A 24,695-nucleotide genomic window follows, 5' to 3' on the forward strand; every position below is an offset into this window, starting at 1 on the left:
TCACACTGCTGGATGGCGTCTCCCGGCGCTCCTCTCTCAGCAGCTACAACTGTCGCCCCTCCAACTGCTCCCTTTTATTTGGAAATCAACTCTGGGCCCCTCTTTTAAAATGGCCAAATTAGAGGAGGCTCTCACTGGCCACAAAATGGCTGTCATCAGAATAATCACCTGTAAAGTGATCTTTTGGGAAAGTAGCATATTACTTGTGGGTGGGACAGGTGTGTAAGTAATACCTCACAGCCTCAGCAGGGGATCACAGGAGGCCATCTTCTCTAGGCCCCAATGCCTGGTGTGGGCCCACGTCTGCAAGGTTCCAGCAGTAGCAGCACCGTCCTGAGGTGCACAGGAATCCTTGTGCCAAGCCACTGCTAATTCCAGACAGCTGCCTGAGTCCACAATGTGTTCCTGGCTCCCAGCAATCCTCCACCCATGGCCTGGACTCTGTGCAAAGCAGCCCAAGCCTTCAACCGCCATTCCCAGTCACCAAGGAGACCAGCGCTGTCCTGAAGAAGGCTTTCCGTAGCCCTTCCCATTCTGTGGCAGACGTGGCCCACGCCAGCCACTGCCCAAGTAATGAGGCCAGAAACAAAGCACTTAGCTGCTAAGGGCCTGGGAGAGGGCAGGCTGCAGGGAAAGCTGCGCACCTACCCACCCTAGTGTGATGGCCTTGCTGCTGTAAGGCGCTAGGGGCGAGGCCATCTGTAAAGATATAAGAAAGGGTCTGAGACGCTGCTGCGTAGTAACAGGAATGCCAGACGGAGGCCAGGGTGTGACAGTAGGATTGTGGGGCAATAAGGAGGAATACAGGGGGTATAGGAACTTAGGTCATACTTGCCTACCTGACCCTCTCCATGAGGGAGAAAATGCTCTGTTCCTGGACTTTCCTGGTAACCTTTGGTGAAACACCTTTCTTATCAATTAACTAGCTCACCACAGGTGATGGCAATCATACATTACCAGGAAAGTCCAGGAACAGAGCATTTTCTCCCTCATGGAGAGGCCGGGTCAGGTAGGCAAGTATGAGGAAGGTTCCAGAGGCTGCAGCAGCAGCAGTAAGATGTGGCCGGATGATAGGGGAAGAGAGAGGGAGCCTTGTGCTGTGATGCAGGCAGAGTCTGGAGCTGAGTAACAAGCAACGTGCAGCTGGGCTGGGGAGGTGGATCCAGGCTGCTGGTGACAAGTAGAAAAGGAGCAAGTGAGAGCCTTGTCTCTGCCTACGGCCACACCACCCTGAACACGCCCGATCTCGTCTGATCTCGGAAGCTAAGCAGGGTCAGGCCTGGTTAGTACTTGGATGGGAGACCGCCTGGGAATACCAGGTGCTGTAGGCTTTTGCTTTTCTAGGCTGCAACCAGCAGGGGTCGCTCTTGTCAGCTTCTTTTTCTTCTTCATTTTTTCAAATTAAACTTTTTGCTTTCTTTCTTTCTTTCTTTCTTTCTTTCTTTCATTCCTCTATGTTCATGCAGAAAACCCGAACCGTTTACCACTCGGCGGCAGCCCCATACTCATCAGGATAATGCATACACCACTACGTTAGCAGCGCCGTACATCCCACCTAGTGTCACCGACACAGTGAAATCACAGCGATGCTGCGCCCAAATTTCCTGCTGCAACAGACAGTGCGCTAAAGGCGTCACCTGGCACACAGGTTATACGGCCACCTCACACACTGGCAAATTGTCTGCCCTCAAACCCAGTCCACTGCATTGCTGGGCACCTTATCATCCAGATATCAGGTCAGTCCTAAACATCTGGACCCTAACCAACGTCATAGTGAATCCTGCATGTATGCACTTTTTATTCAGTACCCGGACATGCAGCAGACACGGGAACTGGATGCAGTGCAATATGTACTAAGCCTCGGAGAGAGATAAAGTGGATGGAGGTAAAGAACCAGCCAACCAGCTCCTAACTGTCATTATTCAAACACAGCCTGTAACCTGGCAGTTAGGAGCTGATTGGCTGTTACTTTACCTCTGGCCACTTTATCTCTCTTTAAGGCATAGGTCTGCAAACTCGGTCCTCATTACCCCCACACAGTGCATGTTTTGCAGGTCTCCTCACAGAATCACAAGTGAAATAATGAACTCCGCCTGCGGACCTTTTCAAATGTGTCTGTGAGTAATTAATCCACCTGTGCACCTGCTGGGTTACCTGCAAAACATGCACTGTGTGTGTGGGGGTAATAAGGACCGAGTTTGCAGATCTATGCTTTAAGGCTTAGTACATAGTCCCCCTATGTCTGTTTCCCAACAATGGATGAGTGTGAACATATAAATGGTGTCATTTCACCAATGTACTATGCTGAGTCCGCATGCTACTTCTCCTCCAAAAGGTAAGTATAGCTCTCACTTCCGCGTGGAACCACAAGTCTCAGCCAGTCTGCTTGGAATTTTTCCTGTCAGCTGCTTATCTGCGTCACACTGCTGGATGGCGTCTCCCGGCGCTCCTCTCTCAGCAGCTACAACTGTCGCCCCTCCAACTGCTCCCTTTTATTTGGAAATCAACTCTGGGCCCCTCTTTTAAAATGGCCAAATTAGAGGAGGCTCTCACTGGCCACAAAATGGCTGTCATCAGAATAATCACCTGTAAAGTGATCTTTTGGGAAAGTAGCATATTACTTGTGGGTGGGACAGGTGTGTAAGTAATACCTCACAGCCTCAGCAGGGGATCACAGGAGGCCATCTTCTCTAGGCCCCAATGCCTGGTGTGGGCCCACGTCTGCAAGGTTCCAGCAGTAGCAGCACCGTCCTGAGGTGCACAGGAATCCTTGTGCCAAGCCACTGCTAATTCCAGACAGCTGCCTGAGTCCACAATGTGTTCCTGGCTCCCAGCAATCCTCCACCCATGGCCTGGACTCTGTGCAAAGCAGCCCAAGCCTTCAACCGCCATTCCCAGTCACCAAGGAGACCAGCGCTGTCCTGAAGAAGGCTTTCCGTAGCCCTTCCCATTCTGTGGCAGACGTGGCCCACGCCAGCCACTGCCCAAGTAATGAGGCCAGAAACAAAGCACTTAGCTGCTAAGGGCCTGGGAGAGGGCAGGCTGCAGGGAAAGCTGCGCACCTACCCACCCTAGTGTGATGGCCTTGCTGCTGTAAGGCGCTAGGGGCGAGGCCATCTGTAAAGATATAAGAAAGGGTCTGAGACGCTGCTGCGTAGTAACAGGAATGCCAGACGGAGGCCAGGGTGTGACAGTAGGATTGTGGGGCAATAAGGAGGAATACAGGGGGTATAGGAACTTAGGTCATACTTGCCTACCTGACCCTCTCCATGAGGGAGAAAATGCTCTGTTCCTGGACTTTCCTGGTAACCTTTGGTGAAACACCTTTCTTATCAATTAACTAGCTCACCACAGGTGATGGCAATCATACATTACCAGGAAAGTCCAGGAACAGAGCATTTTCTCCCTCATGGAGAGGCCGGGTCAGGTAGGCAAGTATGAGGAAGGTTCCAGAGGCTGCAGCAGCAGCAGTAAGATGTGGCCGGATGATAGGGGAAGAGAGAGGGAGCCTTGTGCTGTGATGCAGGCAGAGTCTGGAGCTGAGTAACAAGCAACGTGCAGCTGGGCTGGGGAGGTGGATCCAGGCTGCTGGTGACAAGTAGAAAAGGAGCAAGTGAGAGCCTTGTCTCTGCCTACGGCCACACCACCCTGAACACGCCCGATCTCGTCTGATCTCGGAAGCTAAGCAGGGTCAGGCCTGGTTAGTACTTGGATGGGAGACCGCCTGGGAATACCAGGTGCTGTAGGCTTTTGCTTTTCTAGGCTGCAACCAGCAGGGGTCGCTCTTGTCAGCTTCTTTTTCTTCTTCATTTTTTCAAATTAAACTTTTTGCTTTCTTTCTTTCTTTCTTTCTTTCTTTCTTTCTTTCTTTCTTTCTTTCTTTCATTCCTCTATGTTCATGCAGAAAACCCGAACCGTTTACCACTCGGCGGCAGCCCCATACTCATCAGGATAATGCATACACCACTACGTTAGCAGCGCCGTACATCCCACCTAGTGTCACCGACACAGTGAAATCACAGCGATGCTGCGCCCAAATTTCCTGCTGCAACAGACAGTGCGCTAAAGGCGTCACCTGGCACACAGGTTATACGGCCACCTCACACACTGGCAAATTGTCTGCCCTCAAACCCAGTCCACTGCATTGCTGGGCACCTTATCATCCAGATATCAGGTCAGTCCTAAACATCTGGACCCTAACCAACGTCATAGTGAATCCTGCATGTATGCACTTTTTATTCAGTACCCGGACATGCAGCAGACACGGGAACTGGATGCAGTGCAATATGTACTAAGCCTCGGAGAGAGATAAAGTGGATGGAGGTAAAGAACCAGCCAACCAGCTCCTAACTGTCATTATTCAAACACAGCCTGTAACATGGCAGTTAGGAGCTGATTGGCTGTTACTTTACCTCTGGCCACTTTATCTCTCTTTAAGGCATAGGTCTGCAAACTCGGTCCTCATTACCCCCACACAGTGCATGTTTTGCAGGTCTCCTCACAGAATCACAAGTGAAATAATGAACTCCGCCTGCGGACCTTTTCAAATGTGTCTGTGAGTAATTAATCCACCTGTGCACCTGCTGGGTTACCTGCAAAACATGCACTGTGCGGGGGTAATAAGGACCGAGTTTGCAGATCTATGCTTTAATGCTTAGTACATAGTCCCCCTATGTCTGTTTCCCAACAATGGATGAGTGTGAACATATAAATGGTGTCATTTCACCAATGTACTATGCTGAGTCCGCATGCTGCTACTTCTCCTCCAAAAGGTAAGTATAGCTCTCACTTCCGCGTGGAACCACAAGTCTCAGCCAGTCTGCTTGGAATTTTTCCTGTCAGCTGCTTATCTGCGTCACACTGCTGGATGGCGTCTCCCGGCGCTCCTCTCTCAGCAGCTACAACTGTCGCCCCTCCAACTGCTCCCTTTTATTTGGAAATCAACTCTGGGCCCCTCTTTTAAAATGGCCAAATTAGAGGAGGCTCTCACTGGCCACAAAATGGCTGTCATCAGAATAATCACCTGTAAAGTGATCTTTTGGGAAAGTAGCATATTACTTGTGGGTGGGACAGGTGTGTAAGTAATACCTCACAGCCTCAGCAGGGGATCACAGGAGGCCATCTTCTCTAGGCCCCAATGCCTGGTGTGGGCCCACGTCTGCAATGTTCCAGCAGTAGCAGCACCGTCCTGAGGTGCACAGGAATCCTTGTGCCAAGCCACTGCTAATTCCAGACAGCTGCCTGAGTCCACAATGTGTTCCTGGCTCCCAGCAACCCTCCACCCATGGCCTGGACTCTGTGCAAAGCAGCCCAAGCCTTCAACCGCCATTCCCAGTCACCAAGGAGACCAGCGCTGTCCTGAAGAAGGCTTTCCGTAGCCCTTCCCATTCTGTGGCAGACGTGGCCCACGCCAGCCACTGCCCAAGTAATGAGGCCAGAAACAAAGCACTTACCTGCTAAGGGCCTGGGAGAGGGCAGGCTGCAGGGAAAGCTGCCCACCTACCCACCCTAGTGTGATGGCCTTGCTGCTGTAAGGCGCTAGGGGCGAGGCCATCTGTAAAGATATAAGAAAGGGTCTGAGACACTGCTGCGTAGTAACAGGAATGCCAGACGGAGGCCAGGGTGTGACAGTAGGATTGTGGGGCAATAAGGAGGAATACAGGGGGTATAGGAAGGTCATACTTGGCTACCTGACCCTCTCCATGAGGGAGAAAATGCTCTGTTCCTGGACTTTCCTGGTAACCTTTGGTGAAACACCTTTCTTATCAATTAACTAGCTCACCACAGGTGATGGCAATCATACATTACCAGGAAAGTCCAGGAACAGAGCATTTTCTCCCTCATGGAGAGGCCGGGTCAGGTAGGCAAGTATGAGGAAGGTTCCAGAGGCTGCAGCAGCAGCAGTAAGATGTGGCCGGATGATAGGGGAAGAGAGAGGGAGCCTTGTGCTGTGATGCAGGCAGAGTCTGGAGCTGAGTAACAAGCAACGTGCAGCTGGGCTGGGGAGGTGGATCCAGGCTGCTGGTGACAAGTAGAAAAGGAGCAAGTGAGAGCCTTGTCTCTGCCTACGGCCACACCACCCTGAACACGCCCGATCTCGTCTGATCTCGGAAGCTAAGCAGGGTCAGGCCTGGTTAGTACTTGGATGGGAGACCGCCTGGGAATACCAGGTGCTGTAGGCTTTTGCTTTTCTAGGCTGCAACCAGCAGGGGTCGCTCTTGTCAGCTTCTTTTTCTTCTTCATTTTTTCAAATTAAACTTTTTGCTTTCTTTCTTTCTTTCATTCCTCTATGTTCATGCAGAAAACCCGAACCGTTTACCACTCGGCGGCAGCCCCATACTCATCAGGATAATGCATACACCACTACCTTAGCAGCGCCGTACATCCCACCTAGTGTCACCGACACAGTGAAATCACAGCGATGCTGCGCCCAAATTTCCTGCTGCAACAGACAGTGCGCTAAAGGCGTCACCTGGCACACAGGTTATACGGCCACCTCACACACTGGCAAAGTGTCTGCCCTCAAACCCAGTCCACTGCATTGCTGGGCACCTTATCATCCAGATATCAGGTCAGTCCTAAACATCTGGACCATAACCAACGTCATAGTGAATCCTGCATGTATGCACTTTTTATTCAGTACCCGGACATGCAGCAGACACGGGAACTGGATGCAGTGCAATATGTACTAAGCCTCGGAGAGAGATAAAGTGGATGGAGGTAAAGAACCAGCCAACCAGCTCCTAACTGTCATTATTCAAACACAGCCTGTAACATGGCAGTTAGGAGCTGATTGGCTGTTACTTTACCTCTGGCCACTTTATCTCTCTTTAAGGCATAGGTCTGCAAACTCGGTCCTCATTACCCCCTCACAGTGCATGTTTTGCAGGTCTCCTCACAGAATCACAAGTGAAATAATGAACTCAGCCTGCGGACCTTTTCAAATGTGTCTGTGAGTAATTAATCCACCTGTGCACCTGCTGGGTTACCTGCAAAACATGCACTGTGCGGGGGTAATAAGGACCGAGTTTGCAGATCTATGCTTTAAGGCTTAGTACATAGTCCCCCTATGTCTGTTTCCCAACAATGGGTGAGTGTGAACATATAAATGGTGTCATTTCACCAATGTACTATGCTGAGTCCGCATGCTACTTCTCCTCCAAAAGGTAAGTATAGCTCTCACTTCCGCGTGGAACCACAAGTCTCAGCCAGTCTGCTTGGAATTTTTCCTGTCAGCTGCTTATCTGCGTCACGCTGCTGGATGGCGTCTCCCGGCGCGCTCCTCTCTCAGCAGCTACAACTGTCGCCCCTCCAACTGCTCCCTTTTATTTGGAAATCAACTCTGGGCCCCTCTTTTAAAATGGCCAAATTAGAGGAGGCTCTCACTGGCCACAAAATGGCTGTCATCAGAATAATCACCTGTAAAGTGATCTTTTGGGAAAGTAGCATATTACTTGTGGGTGGGACAGGTGTGTAAGTAATACCTCACAGCCTCAGCAGGGGATCACAGGAGGCCATCTTCTCTAGGCCCCAATGCCTGGTGTGGGCCCACGTCTGCAATGTTCCAGCAGTAGCAGCACCGTCCTGAGGTGCACAGGAATCCTTGTGCAAAGCCACTGCTAATTCCAGACAGCTGCCTGAGTCCACAATGTGTTCCTGGCTCCCAGCAACCCTCCACCCGTGGCCTGGACTCTGTGCAAAGCAGCCCAAGCCTTCAACCGCCATTCCCAGTCACCAAGGAGACCAGCGCTGTCCTGAAGAAGGCTTTCCGTAGCCCTTCCCATTCTGTGGCAGACGTGGCCCATGCCAGCCACTGCCCAAGTAATGAGGCCAGAAACAAAGCACTTAGCTGCTAAGGGCCTGGGAGAGGGCAGGCTGCAGGGAAAGCTGCCCACCTACCTACCCTAGTGTGATGGCCTTGCTGCTGTAAGGCGCTAGGGGCGAGGCCATCTGTAAAGATATAAGAAAGGGTCTGAGACGCTGCTGCGTAGTAACAGGAATGCCAGACGGAGGCCAGGGTGTGACAGTAGGATTGTGGGGCAATATGGAGGAATACAGGGGGTATAGGAACTTAGGTCATACTTGCCTACCTGACCCTCTCCATGAGGGAGAAAATGCTCTGTTCCTGGACTTTCCTGGTAACCTTTGGTGAAACACCTTTCTTATCAATTAACTAGCTCACCACAGGTGATGGCAATCATACATTACCAGGAAAGTCCAGGAACAGAGCATTTTCTCCCTCATGGAGAGGCCGGGTCAGGTAGGCAAGTATGAGGAAGGTTCCAGAGGCTGCAGCAGCAGTAAGATGTGGCCGGATGATAGGGGAAGAGAGAGGGAGCCTTGTGCTGTGATGCAGGCAGAGTCTGGAGCTGAGTAACAAGCAACGTGCAGCTGGGCTGGGGAGGTGGATCCAGGCTGCTGGTGACAGGTAGAAAAGGAGCAAGTGAGAGCCTTGTCTCTGCCTACGGCCACACCACCCTGAACACGCCCGATCTCGTCTGATCTCGGAAGCTAAGCAGGGTCAGGCCTGGTTAGTACTTGGATGGGAGACCGCCTGGGAATACCAGGTGCTGTAGGCTTTTGCTTTTCTAGGCTGCAACCAGCAGGGGTCGCTCTTGTCAGCTTCTTTTTCTTCTTCATTTTTTCAAATTCAACTTTTTGCTTTCTTTCTTTCTTTCATTCCTCTATGTTCATGCAGAAAACCCGAACCGTTTACCACTCGGCGGCAGCCCCATACTCATCAGGATAATGCATACACCACTACGTTAGCAGCGCCGTACATCCCACCTAGTGTCACCGACACAGTGAAATCACAGCGATGCTGCGCCCAAATTTCCTGCTGCAACAGACAGTGCGCTAAAGGCGTCACCTGGCACACAGGTTATACGGCCACCTCACACACTGGCAAAGTGTCTGCCCTCAAACCCAGTCCACTGCATTGCTGGGCACCTTATCATCCAGATATCAGGTCAGTCCTAAACATCTGGACCCTAACCAACGTCATAGTGAATCCTGCATGTATGCACTTTTTATTCAGTACCCGGACAGGCAGCAGACACGGGAACTGGATGCAGTGCAATATGTACTAAGCCTCGGAGAGAGATAAAGTGGATGGAGGTAAAGAACCAGCCAACCAGCTCCTAACTGTCATTATTCAAACACAGCCTGTAACATGGCAGTTAGGAGCTGATTGGCTGTTACTTTACCTCTGGCCACTTTATCTCTCTTTAAGGCATAGGTCTGCAAACTCGGTCCTCATTACCCCCTCACAGTGCATGTTTTGCAGGTCTCCTCACAGAATCACAAGTGAAATAATGAACTCCGCCTGCGGACCTTTTCAAATGTGTCTGTGAGTAATTAATCCACCTGTGCACCTGCTGGGTTACCTGCAAAACATGCACTGTGTGGGGGTAATAAGGACCGAGTTTGCAGATCTATGCTTTAAGGCTTAGTACATAGTCCCCCTATGTCTGTTTCCCAACAATGGATGAGTGTGAACATATAAATGGTGTCATTTCACCAATGTACTATGCTGAGTCCGCATGCTACTTCTCCTCCAAAAGGTAAGTATAGCTCTCACTTCCGCGTGGAACCACAAGTCTCAGCCAGTCTGCTTGGAATTTTTCCTGTCAGCTGCTTATCTGCGTCACACTGCTGGATGGCGTCTCCCGGCGCTCCTCTCTCAGCAGCTACAACTGTCGCCCCTCCAACTGCTCCCTTTTATTTGGAAATCAACTCTGGGCCCCTCTTTTAAAATGGCCAAATTAGAGGAGGCTCTCACTGGCCACAAAATGGCTGTCATCAGAATAATCACCTGTAAAGTGATCTTTTGGGAAAGTAGCATATTACTTGTGGGTGGGACAGGTGTGTAAGTAATACCTCACAGCCTCAGCAGGGGATCACAGGAGGCCATCTTCTCTAGGCCCCAATGCCTGGTGTGGGCCCACGTCTGCAAGGTTCCAGCAGTAGCAGCACCGTCCTGAGGTGCACAGGAATCCTTGTGCCAAGCCACTGCTAATTCCAGACAGCTGCCTGAGTCCACAATGTGTTCCTGGCTCCCAGCAATCCTCCACCCATGGCCTGGACTCTGTGCAAAGCAGCCCAAGCCTTCAACCGCCATTCCCAGTCACCAAGGAGACCAGCGCTGTCCTGAAGAAGGCTTTCCGTAGCCCTTCCCATTCTGTGGCAGACGTGGCCCACGCCAGCCACTGCCCAAGTAATGAGGCCAGAAACAAAGCACTTAGCTGCTAAGGGCCTGGGAGAGGGCAGGCTGCAGGGAAAGCTGCGCACCTACCCACCCTAGTGTGATGGCCTTGCTGCTGTAAGGCGCTAGGGGCGAGGCCATCTGTAAAGATATAAGAAAGGGTCTGAGACGCTGCTGCGTAGTAACAGGAATGCCAGACGGAGGCCAGGGTGTGACAGTAGGATTGTGGGGCAATAAGGAGGAATACAGGGGGTATAGGAACTTAGGTCATACTTGCCTACCTGACCCTCTCCATGAGGGAGAAAATGCTCTGTTCCTGGACTTTCCTGGTAACCTTTGGTGAAACACCTTTCTTATCAATTAACTAGCTCACCACAGGTGATGGCAATCATACATTACCAGGAAAGTCCAGGAACAGAGCATTTTCTCCCTCATGGAGAGGCCGGGTCAGGTAGGCAAGTATGAGGAAGGTTCCAGAGGCTGCAGCAGCAGCAGTAAGATGTGGCCGGATGATAGGGGAAGAGAGAGGGAGCCTTGTGCTGTGATGCAGGCAGAGTCTGGAGCTGAGTAACAAGCAACGTGCAGCTGGGCTGGGGAGGTGGATCCAGGCTGCTGGTGACAAGTAGAAAAGGAGCAAGTGAGAGCCTTGTCTCTGCCTACGGCCACACCACCCTGAACACGCCCGATCTCGTCTGATCTCGGAAGCTAAGCAGGGTCAGGCCTGGTTAGTACTTGGATGGGAGACCGCCTGGGAATACCAGGTGCTGTAGGCTTTTGCTTTTCTAGGCTGCAACCAGCAGGGGTCGCTCTTGTCAGCTTCTTTTTCTTCTTCATTTTTTCAAATTAAACTTTTTGCTTTCTTTCTTTCTTTCTTTCTTTCTTTCTTTCTTTCTTTCATTCCTCTATGTTCATGCAGAAAACCCGAACCGTTTACCACTCGGCGGCAGCCCCATACTCATCAGGATAATGCATACACCACTACGTTAGCAGCGCCGTACATCCCACCTAGTGTCACCGACACAGTGAAATCACAGCGATGCTGCGCCCAAATTTCCTGCTGCAACAGACAGTGCGCTAAAGGCGTCACCTGGCACACAGGTTATACGGCCACCTCACACACTGGCAAATTGTCTGCCCTCAAACCCAGTCCACTGCATTGCTGGGCACCTTATCATCCAGATATCAGGTCAGTCCTAAACATCTGGACCCTAACCAACGTCATAGTGAATCCTGCATGTATGCACTTTTTATTCAGTACCCGGACATGCAGCAGACACGGGAACTGGATGCAGTGCAATATGTACTAAGCCTCGGAGAGAGATAAAGTGGATGGAGGTAAAGAACCAGCCAACCAGCTCCTAACTGTCATTATTCAAACACAGCCTGTAACCTGGCAGTTAGGAGCTGATTGGCTGTTACTTTACCTCTGGCCACTTTATCTCTCTTTAAGGCATAGGTCTGCAAACTCGGTCCTCATTACCCCCACACAGTGCATGTTTTGCAGGTCTCCTCACAGAATCACAAGTGAAATAATGAACTCCGCCTGCGGACCTTTTCAAATGTGTCTGTGAGTAATTAATCCACCTGTGCACCTGCTGGGTTACCTGCAAAACATGCACTGTGTGTGTGGGGGTAATAAGGACCGAGTTTGCAGATCTATGCTTTAAGGCTTAGTACATAGTCCCCCTATGTCTGTTTCCCAACAATGGATGAGTGTGAACATATAAATGGTGTCATTTCACCAATGTACTATGCTGAGTCCGCATGCTACTTCTCCTCCAAAAGGTAAGTATAGCTCTCACTTCCGCGTGGAACCACAAGTCTCAGCCAGTCTGCTTGGAATTTTTCCTGTCAGCTGCTTATCTGCGTCACACTGCTGGATGGCGTCTCCCGGCGCTCCTCTCTCAGCAGCTACAACTGTCGCCCCTCCAACTGCTCCCTTTTATTTGGAAATCAACTCTGGGCCCCTCTTTTAAAATGGCCAAATTAGAGGAGGCTCTCACTGGCCACAAAATGGCTGTCATCAGAATAATCACCTGTAAAGTGATCTTTTGGGAAAGTAGCATATTACTTGTGGGTGGGACAGGTGTGTAAGTAATACCTCACAGCCTCAGCAGGGGATCACAGGAGGCCATCTTCTCTAGGCCCCAATGCCTGGTGTGGGCCCACGTCTGCAAGGTTCCAGCAGTAGCAGCACCGTCCTGAGGTGCACAGGAATCCTTGTGCCAAGCCACTGCTAATTCCAGACAGCTGCCTGAGTCCACAATGTGTTCCTGGCTCCCAGCAATCCTCCACCCATGGCCTGGACTCTGTGCAAAGCAGCCCAAGCCTTCAACCGCCATTCCCAGTCACCAAGGAGACCAGCGCTGTCCTGAAGAAGGCTTTCCGTAGCCCTTCCCATTCTGTGGCAGACGTGGCCCACGCCAGCCACTGCCCAAGTAATGAGGCCAGAAACAAAGCACTTAGCTGCTAAGGGCCTGGGAGAGGGCAGGCTGCAGGGAAAGCTGCGCACCTACCCACCCTAGTGTGATGGCCTTGCTGCTGTAAGGCGCTAGGGGCGAGGCCATCTGTAAAGATATAAGAAAGGGTCTGAGACGCTGCTGCGTAGTAACAGGAATGCCAGACGGAGGCCAGGGTGTGACAGTAGGATTGTGGGGCAATAAGGAGGAATACAGGGGGTATAGGAACTTAGGTCATACTTGCCTACCTGACCCTCTCCATGAGGGAGAAAATGCTCTGTTCCTGGACTTTCCTGGTAACCTTTGGTGAAACACCTTTCTTATCAATTAACTAGCTCACCACAGGTGATGGCAATCATACATTACCAGGAAAGTCCAGGAACAGAGCATTTTCTCCCTCATGGAGAGGCCGGGTCAGGTAGGCAAGTATGAGGAAGGTTCCAGAGGCTGCAGCAGCAGCAGTAAGATGTGGCCGGATGATAGGGGAAGAGAGAGGGAGCCTTGTGCTGTGATGCAGGCAGAGTCTGGAGCTGAGTAACAAGCAACGTGCAGCTGGGCTGGGGAGGTGGATCCAGGCTGCTGGTGACAAGTAGAAAAGGAGCAAGTGAGAGCCTTGTCTCTGCCTACGGCCACACCACCCTGAACACGCCCGATCTCGTCTGATCTCGGAAGCTAAGCAGGGTCAGGCCTGGTTAGTACTTGGATGGGAGACCGCCTGGGAATACCAGGTGCTGTAGGCTTTTGCTTTTCTAGGCTGCAACCAGCAGGGGTCGCTCTTGTCAGCTTCTTTTTCTTCTTCATTTTTTCAAATTAAACTTTTTGCTTTCTTTCTTTCTTTCTTTCTTTCTTTCTTTCATTCCTCTATGTTCATGCAGAAAACCCGAACCGTTTACCACTCGGCGGCAGCCCCATACTCATCAGGATAATGCATACACCACTACGTTAGCAGCGCCGTACATCCCACCTAGTGTCACCGACACAGTGAAATCACAGCGATGCTGCGCCCAAATTTCCTGCTGCAACAGACAGTGCGCTAAAGGCGTCACCTGGCACACAGGTTATACGGCCACCTCACACACTGGCAAATTGTCTGCCCTCAAACCCAGTCCACTGCATTGCTGGGCACCTTATCATCCAGATATCAGGTCAGTCCTAAACATCTGGACCCTAACCAACGTCATAGTGAATCCTGCATGTATGCACTTTTTATTCAGTACCCGGACATGCAGCAGACACGGGAACTGGATGCAGTGCAATATGTACTAAGCCTCGGAGAGAGATAAAGTGGATGGAGGTAAAGAACCAGCCAACCAGCTCCTAACTGTCATTATTCAAACACAGCCTGTAACCTGGCAGTTAGGAGCTGATTGGCTGTTACTTTACCTCTGGCCACTTTATCTCTCTTTAAGGCATAGGTCTGCAAACTCGGTCCTCATTACCCCCACACAGTGCATGTTTTGCAGGTCTCCTCACAGAATCACAAGTGAAATAATGAACTCCGCCTGCGGACCTTTTCAAATGTGTCTGTGAGTAATTAATCCACCTGTGCACCTGCTGGGTTACCTGCAAAACATGCACTGTGTGTGTGGGGGTAATAAGGACCGAGTTTGCAGATCTATGCTTTAAGGCTTAGTACATAGTCCCCCTATGTCTGTTTCCCAACAATGGATGAGTGTGAACATATAAATGGTGTCATTTCACCAATGTACTATGCTGAGTCCGCATGCTACTTCTCCTCCAAAAGGTAAGTATAGCTCTCACTTCCGCGTGGAACCACAAGTCTCAGCCAGTCTGCTTGGAATTTTTCCTGTCAGCTGCTTATCTGCGTCACACTGCTGGATGGCGTCTCCCGGCGCTCCTCTCTCAGCAGCTACAACTGTCGCCCCTCCAACTGCTCCCTTTTATTTGGAAATCAACTCTGGGCCCCTCTTTTAAAATGGCCAAATTAGAGGAGGCTCTCACTGGCCACAAAATGGCTGTCATCAGAATAATCACCTGTAAAGTGATCTTTTGGGAAAGTAGCATATTACTTGTGGGTGGGACAGGTGTGTAAGTAATACCTCACAGCCTCAGCAGGGGATCACAGGAGGCCATCTTCTCTAGGCCCCAATGCCTGGTGTGGGCCCACGTCTGCAAGGTTCCAGCAGTAGCAGCACCGTCCTGAGGTGCACAGGAATCCTTGTGCCAAGCCACTGCTAATTCCAGACAGCTGCCTGAGTCCACAATGTGTTCCTGGCTCCCAGCAATCCTCCACCCATGGCCTGGACTCTGTGCAAAGCAGCCCAAGCCTTCAACCGCCATTCCCAGTCACCAAGGAGACCAGCGCTGTCCTGAAGAAGGCTTTCCGTAGCCCTTCCCATTCTGTGGCAGACGTGGCCCACGCCAGCCACTGCCCAAGTAATGAGGCCAGAAACAAAGCACTTACCTGCTAAGGGCCTGGGAGAGGGCAGGCTGCAGGGAAAGCTGCGCACCTACCCACCCTAGTGTGATGGCCTTGCTGCTGTAAGGCGCTAGGGGCGAGGCCATCTGTAAAGATATAAGAAAGGGTCTGAGACGCTGCTGCGTAGTAACAGGAATGCCAGACGGAGGCCAGGGTGTGACAGTAGGATTGTGGGGCAATAAGGAGGAATACAGGGGGTATAGGAACTTAGGTCATACTTGCCTACCTGACCCTCTCCATGAGGGAGAAAATGCTCTGTTCCTGGACTTTCCTGGTAACCTTTGGTGAAACACCTTTCTTATCAATTAACTAGCTCACCACAGGTGATGGCAATCATACATTACCAGGAAAGTCCAGGAACAGAGCATTTTCTCCCTCATGGAGAGGCCGGGTCAGGTAGGCAAGTATGAGGAAGGTTCCAGAGGCTGCAGCAGCAGCAGTAAGATGTGGCCGGATGATAGGGGAAGAGAGAGGGAGCCTTGTGCTGTGATGCAGGCAGAGTCTGGAGCTGAGTAACAAGCAACGTGCAGCTGGGCTGGGGAGGTGGATCCAGGCTGCTGGTGACAAGTAGAAAAGGAGCAAGTGAGAGCCTTGTCTCTGCCTACGGCCACACCACCCTGAACACGCCCGATCTCGTCTGATCTCGGAAGCTAAGCAGGGTCAGGCCTGGTTAGTACTTGGATGGGAGACCGCCTGGGAATACCAGGTGCTGTAGGCTTTTGCTTTTCTAGGCTGCAACCAGCAGGGGTCGCTCTTGTCAGCTTCTTTTTCTTCTTCATTTTTTCAAATTAAACTTTTTGCTTTCTTTCTTTCTTTCTTTCTTTCTTTCTTTCATTCCTCTATGTTCATGCAGAAAACCCGAACCGTTTACCACTCGGCGGCAGCCCCATACTCATCAGGATAATGCATACACCACTACGTTAGCAGCGCCGTACATCCCACCTAGTGTCACCGACACAGTGAAATCACAGCGATGCTGCGCCCAAATTTCCTGCTGCAACAGACAGTGCGCTAAAGGCGTCACCTGGCACACAGGTTATACGGCCACCTCACACACTGGCAAAGTGTCTGCCCTCAAACCCAGTCCACTGCATTGCTGGGCACCTTATCATCCAGATATCAGGTCAGTCCTAAACATCTGGACCCTAACCAACGTCATAGTGAATCCTGCATGTATGCACTTTTTATTCAGTACCCGGACAGGCAGCAGACACGGGAACTGGATGCAGTGCAATATGTACTAAGCCTCGGAGAGAGATAAAGTGGATGGAGGTAAAGAACCAGCCAACCAGCTCCTAACTGTCATTATTCAAACACAGCCTGTAACATGGCAGTTAGGAGCTGATTGGCTGTTACTTTACCTCTGGCCACTTTATCTCTCTTTAAGGCATAGGTCTGCAAACTCGGTCCTCATTACCCCCTCACAGTGCATGTTTTGCAGGTCTCCTCACAGAATCACAAGTGAAATAATGAACTCCGCCTGCGGACCTTTTCAAATGTGTCTGTGAGTAATTAATCCACCTGTGCACCTGCTGGGTTACCTGCAAAACATGCACTGTGTGGGGGTAATAAGGACCGAGTTTGCAGATCTATGCTTTAAGGCTTAGTACATAGTCCCCCTATGTCTGTTTCCCAACAATGGATGAGTGTGAACATATAAATGGTGTCATTTCACCAATGTACTATGCTGAGTCCGCATGCTACTTCTCCTCCAAAAGGTAAGTATAGCTCTCACTTCCGCGTGGAACCACAAGTCTCAGCCAGTCTGCTTGGAATTTTTCCTGTCAGCTGCTTATCTGCGTCACACTGCTGGATGGCGTCTCCCGGCGCTCCTCTCTCAGCAGCTACAACTGTCGCCCCTCCAACTGCTCCCTTTTATTTGGAAATCAACTCTGGGCCCCTCTTTTAAAATGGCCAAATTAGAGGAGGCTCTCACTGGCCACAAAATGGCTGTCATCAGAATAATCACCTGTAAAGTGATCTTTTGGGAAAGTAGCATATTACTTGTGGGTGGGACAGGTGTGTAAGTAATACCTCACAGCCTCAGCAGGGGATCACAGGAGGCCATCTTCTCTAGGCCCCAATGCCTGGTGTGGGCCCACGTCTGCAAGGTTCCAGCAGTAGCAGCACCGTCCTGAGGTGCACAGGAATCCTTGTGCCAAGCCACTGCTAATTCCAGACAGCTGCCTGAGTCCACAATGTGTTCCTGGCTCCCAGCAATCCTCCACCCATGGCCTGGACTCTGTGCAAAGCAGCCCAAGCCTTCAACCGCCATTCCCAGTCACCAAGGAGACCAGCGCTGTCCTGAAGAAGGCTTTCCGTAGCCCTTCCCATTCTGTGGCAGACGTGGCCCACGCCAGCCACTGCCCAAGTAATGAGGCCAGAAACAAAGCACTTAGCTGCTAAGGGCCTGGGAGAGGGCAGGCTGCAGGGAAAGCTGCGCACCTACCCACCCTAGTGTGATGGCCTTGCTGCTGTAAGGCGCTAGGGGCGAGGCCATCTGTAAAGATATAAGAAAGGGTCTGAGACGCTGCTGCGTAGTAACAGGAATGCCAGACGGAGGCCAGGGTGTGACAGTAGGATTGTGGGGCAATAAGGAGGAATACAGGGGGTATAGGAACTTAGGTCATACTTGCCTACCTGACCCTCTCCATGAGGGAGAAAATGCTCTGTTCCTGGACTTTCCTGGTAACCTTTGGTGAAACACCTTTCTTATCAATTAACTAGCTCACCACAGGTGATGGCAATCATACATTACCAGGAAAGTCCAGGAACAGAGCATTTTCTCCCTCATGGAGAGGCCGGGTCAGGTAGGCAAGTATGAGGAAGGTTCCAGAGGCTGCAGCAGCAGCAGTAAGATGTGGCCGGATGATAGGGGAAGAGAGAGGGAGCCTTGTGCTGTGATGCAGGCAGAGTCTGGAGCTGAGTAACAAGCAACGTGCAGCTGGGCTGGGGAGGTGGATCCAGGCTGCTGGTGACAAGTAGAAAAGGAGCAAGTGAGAGCCTTGTCTCTGCCTACGGCCACACCACCCTGAACACGCCCGATCTCGTCTGATCTCGGAAGCTAAGCAGGGTCAGGCCTGGTTAGTACTTGGATGGGAGACCGCCTGGGAATACCAGGTGCTGTAGGCTTTTGCTTTTCTAGGCTGCAACCAGCAGGGGTCGCTCTTGTCAGCTTCTTTTTCTTCTTCATTTTTTCAAATTAAACTTTTTGCTTTCTTTCTTTCTTTCTTTCTTTCTTTCTTTCTTTCTTTCATTCCTCTATGTTCATGCAGAAAACCCGAACCGTTTACCACTCGGCGGCAGCCCCATACTCATCAGGATAATGCATACACCACTACGTTAGCAGCGCCGTACATCCCACCTAGTGTCACCGACACAGTGAAATCACAGCGATGCTGCGCCCAAATTTCCTGCTGCAACAGACAGTGCGCTAAAGGCGTCACCTGGCACACAGGTTATACGGCCACCTCACACACTGGCAAATTGTCTGCCCTCAAACCCAGTCCACTGCATTGCTGGGCACCTTATCATCCAGATATCAGGTCAGTCCTAAACATCTGGACCCTAACCAACGTCATAGTGAATCCTGCATGTATGCACTTTTTATTCAGTACCCGGACATGCAGCAGACACGGGAACTGGATGCAGTGCAATATGTACTAAGCCTCGGAGAGAGATAAAGTGGATGGAGGTAAAGAACCAGCCAACCAGCTCCTAACTGTCATTATTCAAACACAGCCTGTAACCTGGCAGTTAGGAGCTGATTGGCTGTTACTTTACCTCTGGCCACTTTATCTCTCTTTAAGGCATAGGTCTGCAAACTCGGTCCTCATTACCCCCACACAGTGCATGTTTTGCAGGTCTCCTCACAGAATCACAAGTGAAATAATGAACTCCGCCTGCGGACCTTTTCAAATGTGTCTGTGAGTAATTAATCCACCTGTGCACCTGCTGGGTTACCTGCAAAACATGCACTGTGTGTGTGGGGGTAATAAGGACCGAGTTTGCAGATCTATGCTTTAAGGCTTAGTACATAGTCCCCCTATGTCTGTTTCCCAACAATGGATGAGTGTGAACATATAAATGGTGTCATTTCACCAATGTACTATGCTGAGTCCGCATGCTACTTCTCCTCCAAAAGGTAAGTATAGCTCTCACTTCCGCGTGGAACCACAAGTCTCAGCCAGTCTGCTTGGAATTTTTCCTGTCAGCTGCTTATCTGCGTCACACTGCTGGATGGCGTCTCCCGGCGCTCCTCTCTCAGCAGCTACAACTGTCGCCCCTCCAACTGCTCCCTTTTATTTGGAAATCAACTCTGGGCCCCTCTTTTAAAATGGCCAAATTAGAGGAGGCTCTCACTGGCCACAAAATGGCTGTCATCAGAATAATCACCTGTAAAGTGATCTTTTGGGAAAGTAGCATATTACTTGTGGGTGGGACAGGTGTGTAAGTAATACCTCACAGCCTCAGCAGGGGATCACAGGAGGCCATCTTCTCTAGGCCCCAATGCCTGGTGTGGGCCCACGTCTGCAAGGTTCCAGCAGTAGCAGCACCGTCCTGAGGTGCACAGGAATCCTTGTGCCAAGCCACTGCTAATTCCAGACAGCTGCCTGAGTCCACAATGTGTTCCTGGCTCCCAGCAATCCTCCACCCATGGCCTGGACTCTGTGCAAAGCAGCCCAAGCCTTCAACCGCCATTCCCAGTCACCAAGGAGACCAGCGCTGTCCTGAAGAAGGCTTTCCGTAGCCCTTCCCATTCTGTGGCAGACGTGGCCCACGCCAGCCACTGCCCAAGTAATGAGGCCAGAAACAAAGCACTTAGCTGCTAAGGGCCTGGGAGAGGGCAGGCTGCAGGGAAAGCTGCGCACCTACCCACCCTAGTGTGATGGCCTTGCTGCTGTAAGGCGCTAGGGGCGAGGCCATCTGTAAAGATATAAGAAAGGGTCTGAGACGCTGCTGCGTAGTAACAGGAATGCCAGACGGAGGCCAGGGTGTGACAGTAGGATTGTGGGGCAATAAGGAGGAATACAGGGGGTATAGGAACTTAGGTCATACTTGCCTACCTGACCCTCTCCATGAGGGAGAAAATGCTCTGTTCCTGGACTTTCCTGGTAACCTTTGGTGAAACACCTTTCTTATCAATTAACTAGCTCACCACAGGTGATGGCAATCATACATTACCAGGAAAGTCCAGGAACAGAGCATTTTCTCCCTCATGGAGAGGCCGGGTCAGGTAGGCAAGTATGAGGAAGGTTCCAGAGGCTGCAGCAGCAGCAGTAAGATGTGGCCGGATGATAGGGGAAGAGAGAGGGAGCCTTGTGCTGTGATGCAGGCAGAGTCTGGAGCTGAGTAACAAGCAACGTGCAGCTGGGCTGGGGAGGTGGATCCAGGCTGCTGGTGACAAGTAGAAAAGGAGCAAGTGAGAGCCTTGTCTCTGCCTACGGCCACACCACCCTGAACACGCCCGATCTCGTCTGATCTCGGAAGCTAAGCAGGGTCAGGCCTGGTTAGTACTTGGATGGGAGACCGCCTGGGAATACCAGGTGCTGTAGGCTTTTGCTTTTCTAGGCTGCAACCAGCAGGGGTCGCTCTTGTCAGCTTCTTTTTCTTCTTCATTTTTTCAAATTAAACTTTTTGCTTTCTTTCTTTCTTTCTTTCTTTCTTTCTTTCATTCCTCTATGTTCATGCAGAAAACCCGAACCGTTTACCACTCGGCGGCAGCCCCATACTCATCAGGATAATGCATACACCACTACGTTAGCAGCGCCGTACATCCCACCTAGTGTCACCGACACAGTGAAATCACAGCGATGCTGCGCCCAAATTTCCTGCTGCAACAGACAGTGCGCTAAAGGCGTCACCTGGCACACAGGTTATACGGCCACCTCACACACTGGCAAAGTGTCTGCCCTCAAACCCAGTCCACTGCATTGCTGGGCACCTTATCATCCAGATATCAGGTCAGTCCTAAACATCTGGACCCTAACCAACGTCATAGTGAATCCTGCATGTATGCACTTTTTATTCAGTACCCGGACAGGCAGCAGACACGGGAACTGGATGCAGTGCAATATGTACTAAGCCTCGGAGAGAGATAAAGTGGATGGAGGTAAAGAACCAGCCAACCAGCTCCTAACTGTCATTATTCAAACACAGCCTGTAACATGGCAGTTAGGAGCTGATTGGCTGTTACTTTACCTCTGGCCACTTTATCTCTCTTTAAGGCATAGGTCTGCAAACTCGGTCCTCATTACCCCCTCACAGTGCATGTTTTGCAGGTCTCCTCACAGAATCACAAGTGAAATAATGAACTCCGCCTGCGGACCTTTTCAAATGTGTCTGTGAGTAATTAATCCACCTGTGCACCTGCTGGGTTACCTGCAAAACATGCACTGTGTGTGTGGGGGTAATAAGGACCGAGTTTGCAGATCTATGCTTTAAGGCTTAGTACATAGTCCCCCTATGTCTGTTTCCCAACAATGGATGAGTGTGAACATATAAATGGTGTCATTTCACCAATGTACTATGCTGAGTCCGCATGCTACTTCTCCTCCAAAAGGTAAGTATAGCTCTCACTTCCGCGTGGAACCACAAGTCTCAGCCAGTCTGCTTGGAATTTTTCCTGTCAGCTGCTTATCTGCGTCACACTGCTGGATGGCGTCTCCCGGCGCTCCTCTCTCAGCAGCTACAACTGTCGCCCCTCCAACTGCTCCCTTTTATTTGGAAATCAACTCTGGGCCCCTCTTTTAAAATGGCCAAATTAGAGGAGGCTCTCACTGGCCACAAAATGGCTGTCATCAGAATAATCACCTGTAAAGTGATCTTTTGGGAAAGTAGCATATTACTTGTGGGTGGGACAGGTGTGTAAGTAATACCTCACAGCCTCAGCAGGGGATCACAGGAGGCCATCTTCTCTAGGCCCCAATGCCTGGTGTGGGCCCACGTCTGCAAGGTTCCAGCAGTAGCAGCACCGTCCTGAGGTGCACAGGAATCCTTGTGCCAAGCCACTGCTAATTCCAGACAGCTGCCTGAGTCCACAATGTGTTCCTGGCTCCCAGCAATCCTCCACCCATGGCCTGGACTCTGTGCAAAGCAGCCCAAGCCTTCAACCGCCATTCCCAGTCACCAAGGAGACCAGCGCTGTCCTGAAGAAGGCTTTCCGTAGCCCTTCCCATTCTGTGGCAGACGTGGCCCACGCCAGCCACTGCCCAAGTAATGAGGCCAGAAACAAAGCACTTAGCTGCTAAGGGCCTGGGAGAGGGCAGGCTGCAGGGAAAGCTGCGCACCTACCCACCCTAGTGTGATGGCCTTGCTGCTGTAAGGCGCTAGGGGCGAGGCCATCTGTAAAGATATAAGAAAGGGTCTGAGACGCTGCTGCGTAGTAACAGGAATGCCAGACGGAGGCCAGGGTGTGACAGTAGGATTGTGGGGCAATAAGGAGGAATACAGGGGGTATAGGAACTTAGGTCATACTTGCCTACCTGACCCTCTCCATGAGGGAGAAAATGCTCTGTTCCTGGACTTTCCTGGTAACCTTTGGTGAAACACCTTTCTTATCAATTAACTAGCTCACCACAGGTGATGGCAATCATACATTACCAGGAAAGTCCAGGAACAGAGCATTTTCTCCCTCATGGAGAGGCCGGGTCAGGTAGGCAAGTATGAGGAAGGTTCCAGAGGCTGCAGCAGCAGCAGTAAGATGTGGCCGGATGATAGGGGAAGAGAGAGGGAGCCTTGTGCTGTGATGCAGGCAGAGTCTGGAGCTGAGTAACAAGCAACGTGCAGCTGGGCTGGGGAGGTGGATCCAGGCTGCTGGTGACAAGTAGAAAAGGAGCAAGTGAGAGCCTTGTCTCTGCCTACGGCCACACCACCCTGAACACGCCCGATCTCGTCTGATCTCGGAAGCTAAGCAGGGTCAGGCCTGGTTAGTACTTGGATGGGAGACCGCCTGGGAATACCAGGTGCTGTAGGCTTTTGCTTTTCTAGGCTGCAACCAGCAGGGGTCGCTCTTGTCAGCTTCTTTTTCTTCTTCATTTTTTCAAATTAAACTTTTTGCTTTCTTTCTTTCTTTCTTTCTTTCTTTCTTTCATTCCTCTATGTTCATGCAGAAAACCCGAACCGTTTACCACTCGGCGGCAGCCCCATACTCATCAGGATAATGCATACACCACTACGTTAGCAGCGCCGTACATCCCACCTAGTGTCACCGACACAGTGAAATCACAGCGATGCTGCGCCCAAATTTCCTGCTGCAACAGACAGTGCGCTAAAGGCGTCACCTGGCACACAGGTTATACGGCCACCTCACACACTGGCAAATTGTCTGCCCTCAAACCCAGTCCACTGCATTGCTGGGCACCTTATCATCCAGATATCAGGTCAGTCCTAAACATCTGGACCCTAACCAACGTCATAGTGAATCCTGCATGTATGCACTTTTTATTCAGTACCCGGACATGCAGCAGACACGGGAACTGGATGCAGTGCAATATGTACTAAGCCTCGGAGAGAGATAAAGTGGATGGAGGTAAAGAACCAGCCAACCAGCTCCTAACTGTCATTATTCAAACACAGCCTGTAACCTGGCAGTTAGGAGCTGATTGGCTGTTACTTTACCTCTGGCCACTTTATCTCTCTTTAAGGCATAGGTCTGCAAACTCGGTCCTCATTACCCCCACACAGTGCATGTTTTGCAGGTCTCCTCACAGAATCACAAGTGAAATAATGAACTCCGCCTGCGGACCTTTTCAAATGTGTCTGTGAGTAATTAATCCACCTGTGCACCTGCTGGGTTACCTGCAAAACATGCACTGTGTGTGTGGGGGTAATAAGGACCGAGTTTGCAGATCTATGCTTTAAGGCTTAGTACATAGTCCCCCTATGTCTGTTTCCCAACAATGGATGAGTGTGAACATATAAATGGTGTCATTTCACCAATGTACTATGCTGAGTCCGCATGCTACTTCTCCTCCAAAAGGTAAGTATAGCTCTCACTTCCGCGTGGAACCACAAGTCTCAGCCAGTCTGCTTGGAATTTTTCCTGTCAGCTGCTTATCTGCGTCACACTGCTGGATGGCGTCTCCCGGCGCTCCTCTCTCAGCAGCTACAACTGTCGCCCCTCCAACTGCTCCCTTTTATTTGGAAATCAACTCTGGGCCCCTCTTTTAAAATGGCCAAATTAGAGGAGGCTCTCACTGGCCACAAAATGGCTGTCATCAGAATAATCACCTGTAAAGTGATCTTTTGGGAAAGTAGCATATTACTTGTGGGTGGGACAGGTGTGTAAGTAATACCTCACAGCCTCAGCAGGGGATCACAGGAGGCCATCTTCTCTAGGCCCCAATGCCTGGTGTGGGCCCACGTCTGCAAGGTTCCAGCAGTAGCAGCACCGTCCTGAGGTGCACAGGAATCCTTGTGCCAAGCCACTGCTAATTCCAGACAGCTGCCTGAGTCCACAATGTGTTCCTGGCTCCCAGCAATCCTCCACCCATGGCCTGGACTCTGTGCAAAGCAGCCCAAGCCTTCAACCGCCATTCCCAGTCACCAAGGAGACCAGCGCTGTCCTGAAGAAGGCTTTCCGTAGCCCTTC

At 51.0% G+C, this 24,695-nt stretch overlaps 10 non-coding genes across 10 annotated transcripts; all 10 read left to right on the forward strand.

Moving 5' to 3' along the window:
- Positions 1–1,212: 1,212 nt before the first annotated feature.
- Positions 1,213–1,331, forward strand: LOC134930346 (5S ribosomal RNA). The gene has a single exon (XR_010178677.1). It is a non-coding gene; the product is annotated as a 5S ribosomal RNA (ribosomal RNA).
- A 2,299-nt stretch (positions 1,332–3,630) lies between these two features.
- On the forward strand, positions 3,631–3,749 carry LOC134930463 (5S ribosomal RNA). The gene has a single exon (XR_010178679.1). It is a non-coding gene; the product is annotated as a 5S ribosomal RNA (ribosomal RNA).
- Positions 3,750–6,063: 2,314 nt separating this feature from the next.
- LOC134930580 (5S ribosomal RNA) lies at positions 6,064–6,182 on the forward strand. Its single transcript, XR_010178680.1, has one exon. It is a non-coding gene; the product is annotated as a 5S ribosomal RNA (ribosomal RNA).
- A 2,278-nt stretch (positions 6,183–8,460) lies between these two features.
- Positions 8,461–8,579, forward strand: LOC134930677 (5S ribosomal RNA). Its single transcript, XR_010178684.1, has one exon. It is a non-coding gene; the product is annotated as a 5S ribosomal RNA (ribosomal RNA).
- Positions 8,580–10,858: 2,279 nt separating this feature from the next.
- LOC134930689 (5S ribosomal RNA) lies at positions 10,859–10,977 on the forward strand. Its single transcript, XR_010178685.1, has one exon. It is a non-coding gene; the product is annotated as a 5S ribosomal RNA (ribosomal RNA).
- A 2,307-nt stretch (positions 10,978–13,284) lies between these two features.
- Positions 13,285–13,403, forward strand: LOC134930701 (5S ribosomal RNA). The gene has a single exon (XR_010178687.1). It is a non-coding gene; the product is annotated as a 5S ribosomal RNA (ribosomal RNA).
- A 2,299-nt stretch (positions 13,404–15,702) lies between these two features.
- On the forward strand, positions 15,703–15,821 carry LOC134930712 (5S ribosomal RNA). The gene has a single exon (XR_010178688.1). It is a non-coding gene; the product is annotated as a 5S ribosomal RNA (ribosomal RNA).
- Positions 15,822–18,116: 2,295 nt separating this feature from the next.
- On the forward strand, positions 18,117–18,235 carry LOC134930723 (5S ribosomal RNA). Its single transcript, XR_010178689.1, has one exon. It is a non-coding gene; the product is annotated as a 5S ribosomal RNA (ribosomal RNA).
- A 2,307-nt stretch (positions 18,236–20,542) lies between these two features.
- On the forward strand, positions 20,543–20,661 carry LOC134930735 (5S ribosomal RNA). Its single transcript, XR_010178691.1, has one exon. It is a non-coding gene; the product is annotated as a 5S ribosomal RNA (ribosomal RNA).
- Positions 20,662–22,960: 2,299 nt separating this feature from the next.
- LOC134930746 (5S ribosomal RNA) lies at positions 22,961–23,079 on the forward strand. Its single transcript, XR_010178692.1, has one exon. It is a non-coding gene; the product is annotated as a 5S ribosomal RNA (ribosomal RNA).
- The last annotated feature ends 1,616 nt before the right edge of the window (positions 23,080–24,695 follow it).

Source organism: Pseudophryne corroboree, chromosome 5 (genome assembly GCF_028390025.1).
Source record: "Pseudophryne corroboree isolate aPseCor3 chromosome 5, aPseCor3.hap2, whole genome shotgun sequence".
Taxonomy (NCBI): domain Eukaryota; kingdom Metazoa; phylum Chordata; class Amphibia; order Anura; family Myobatrachidae; genus Pseudophryne; species Pseudophryne corroboree.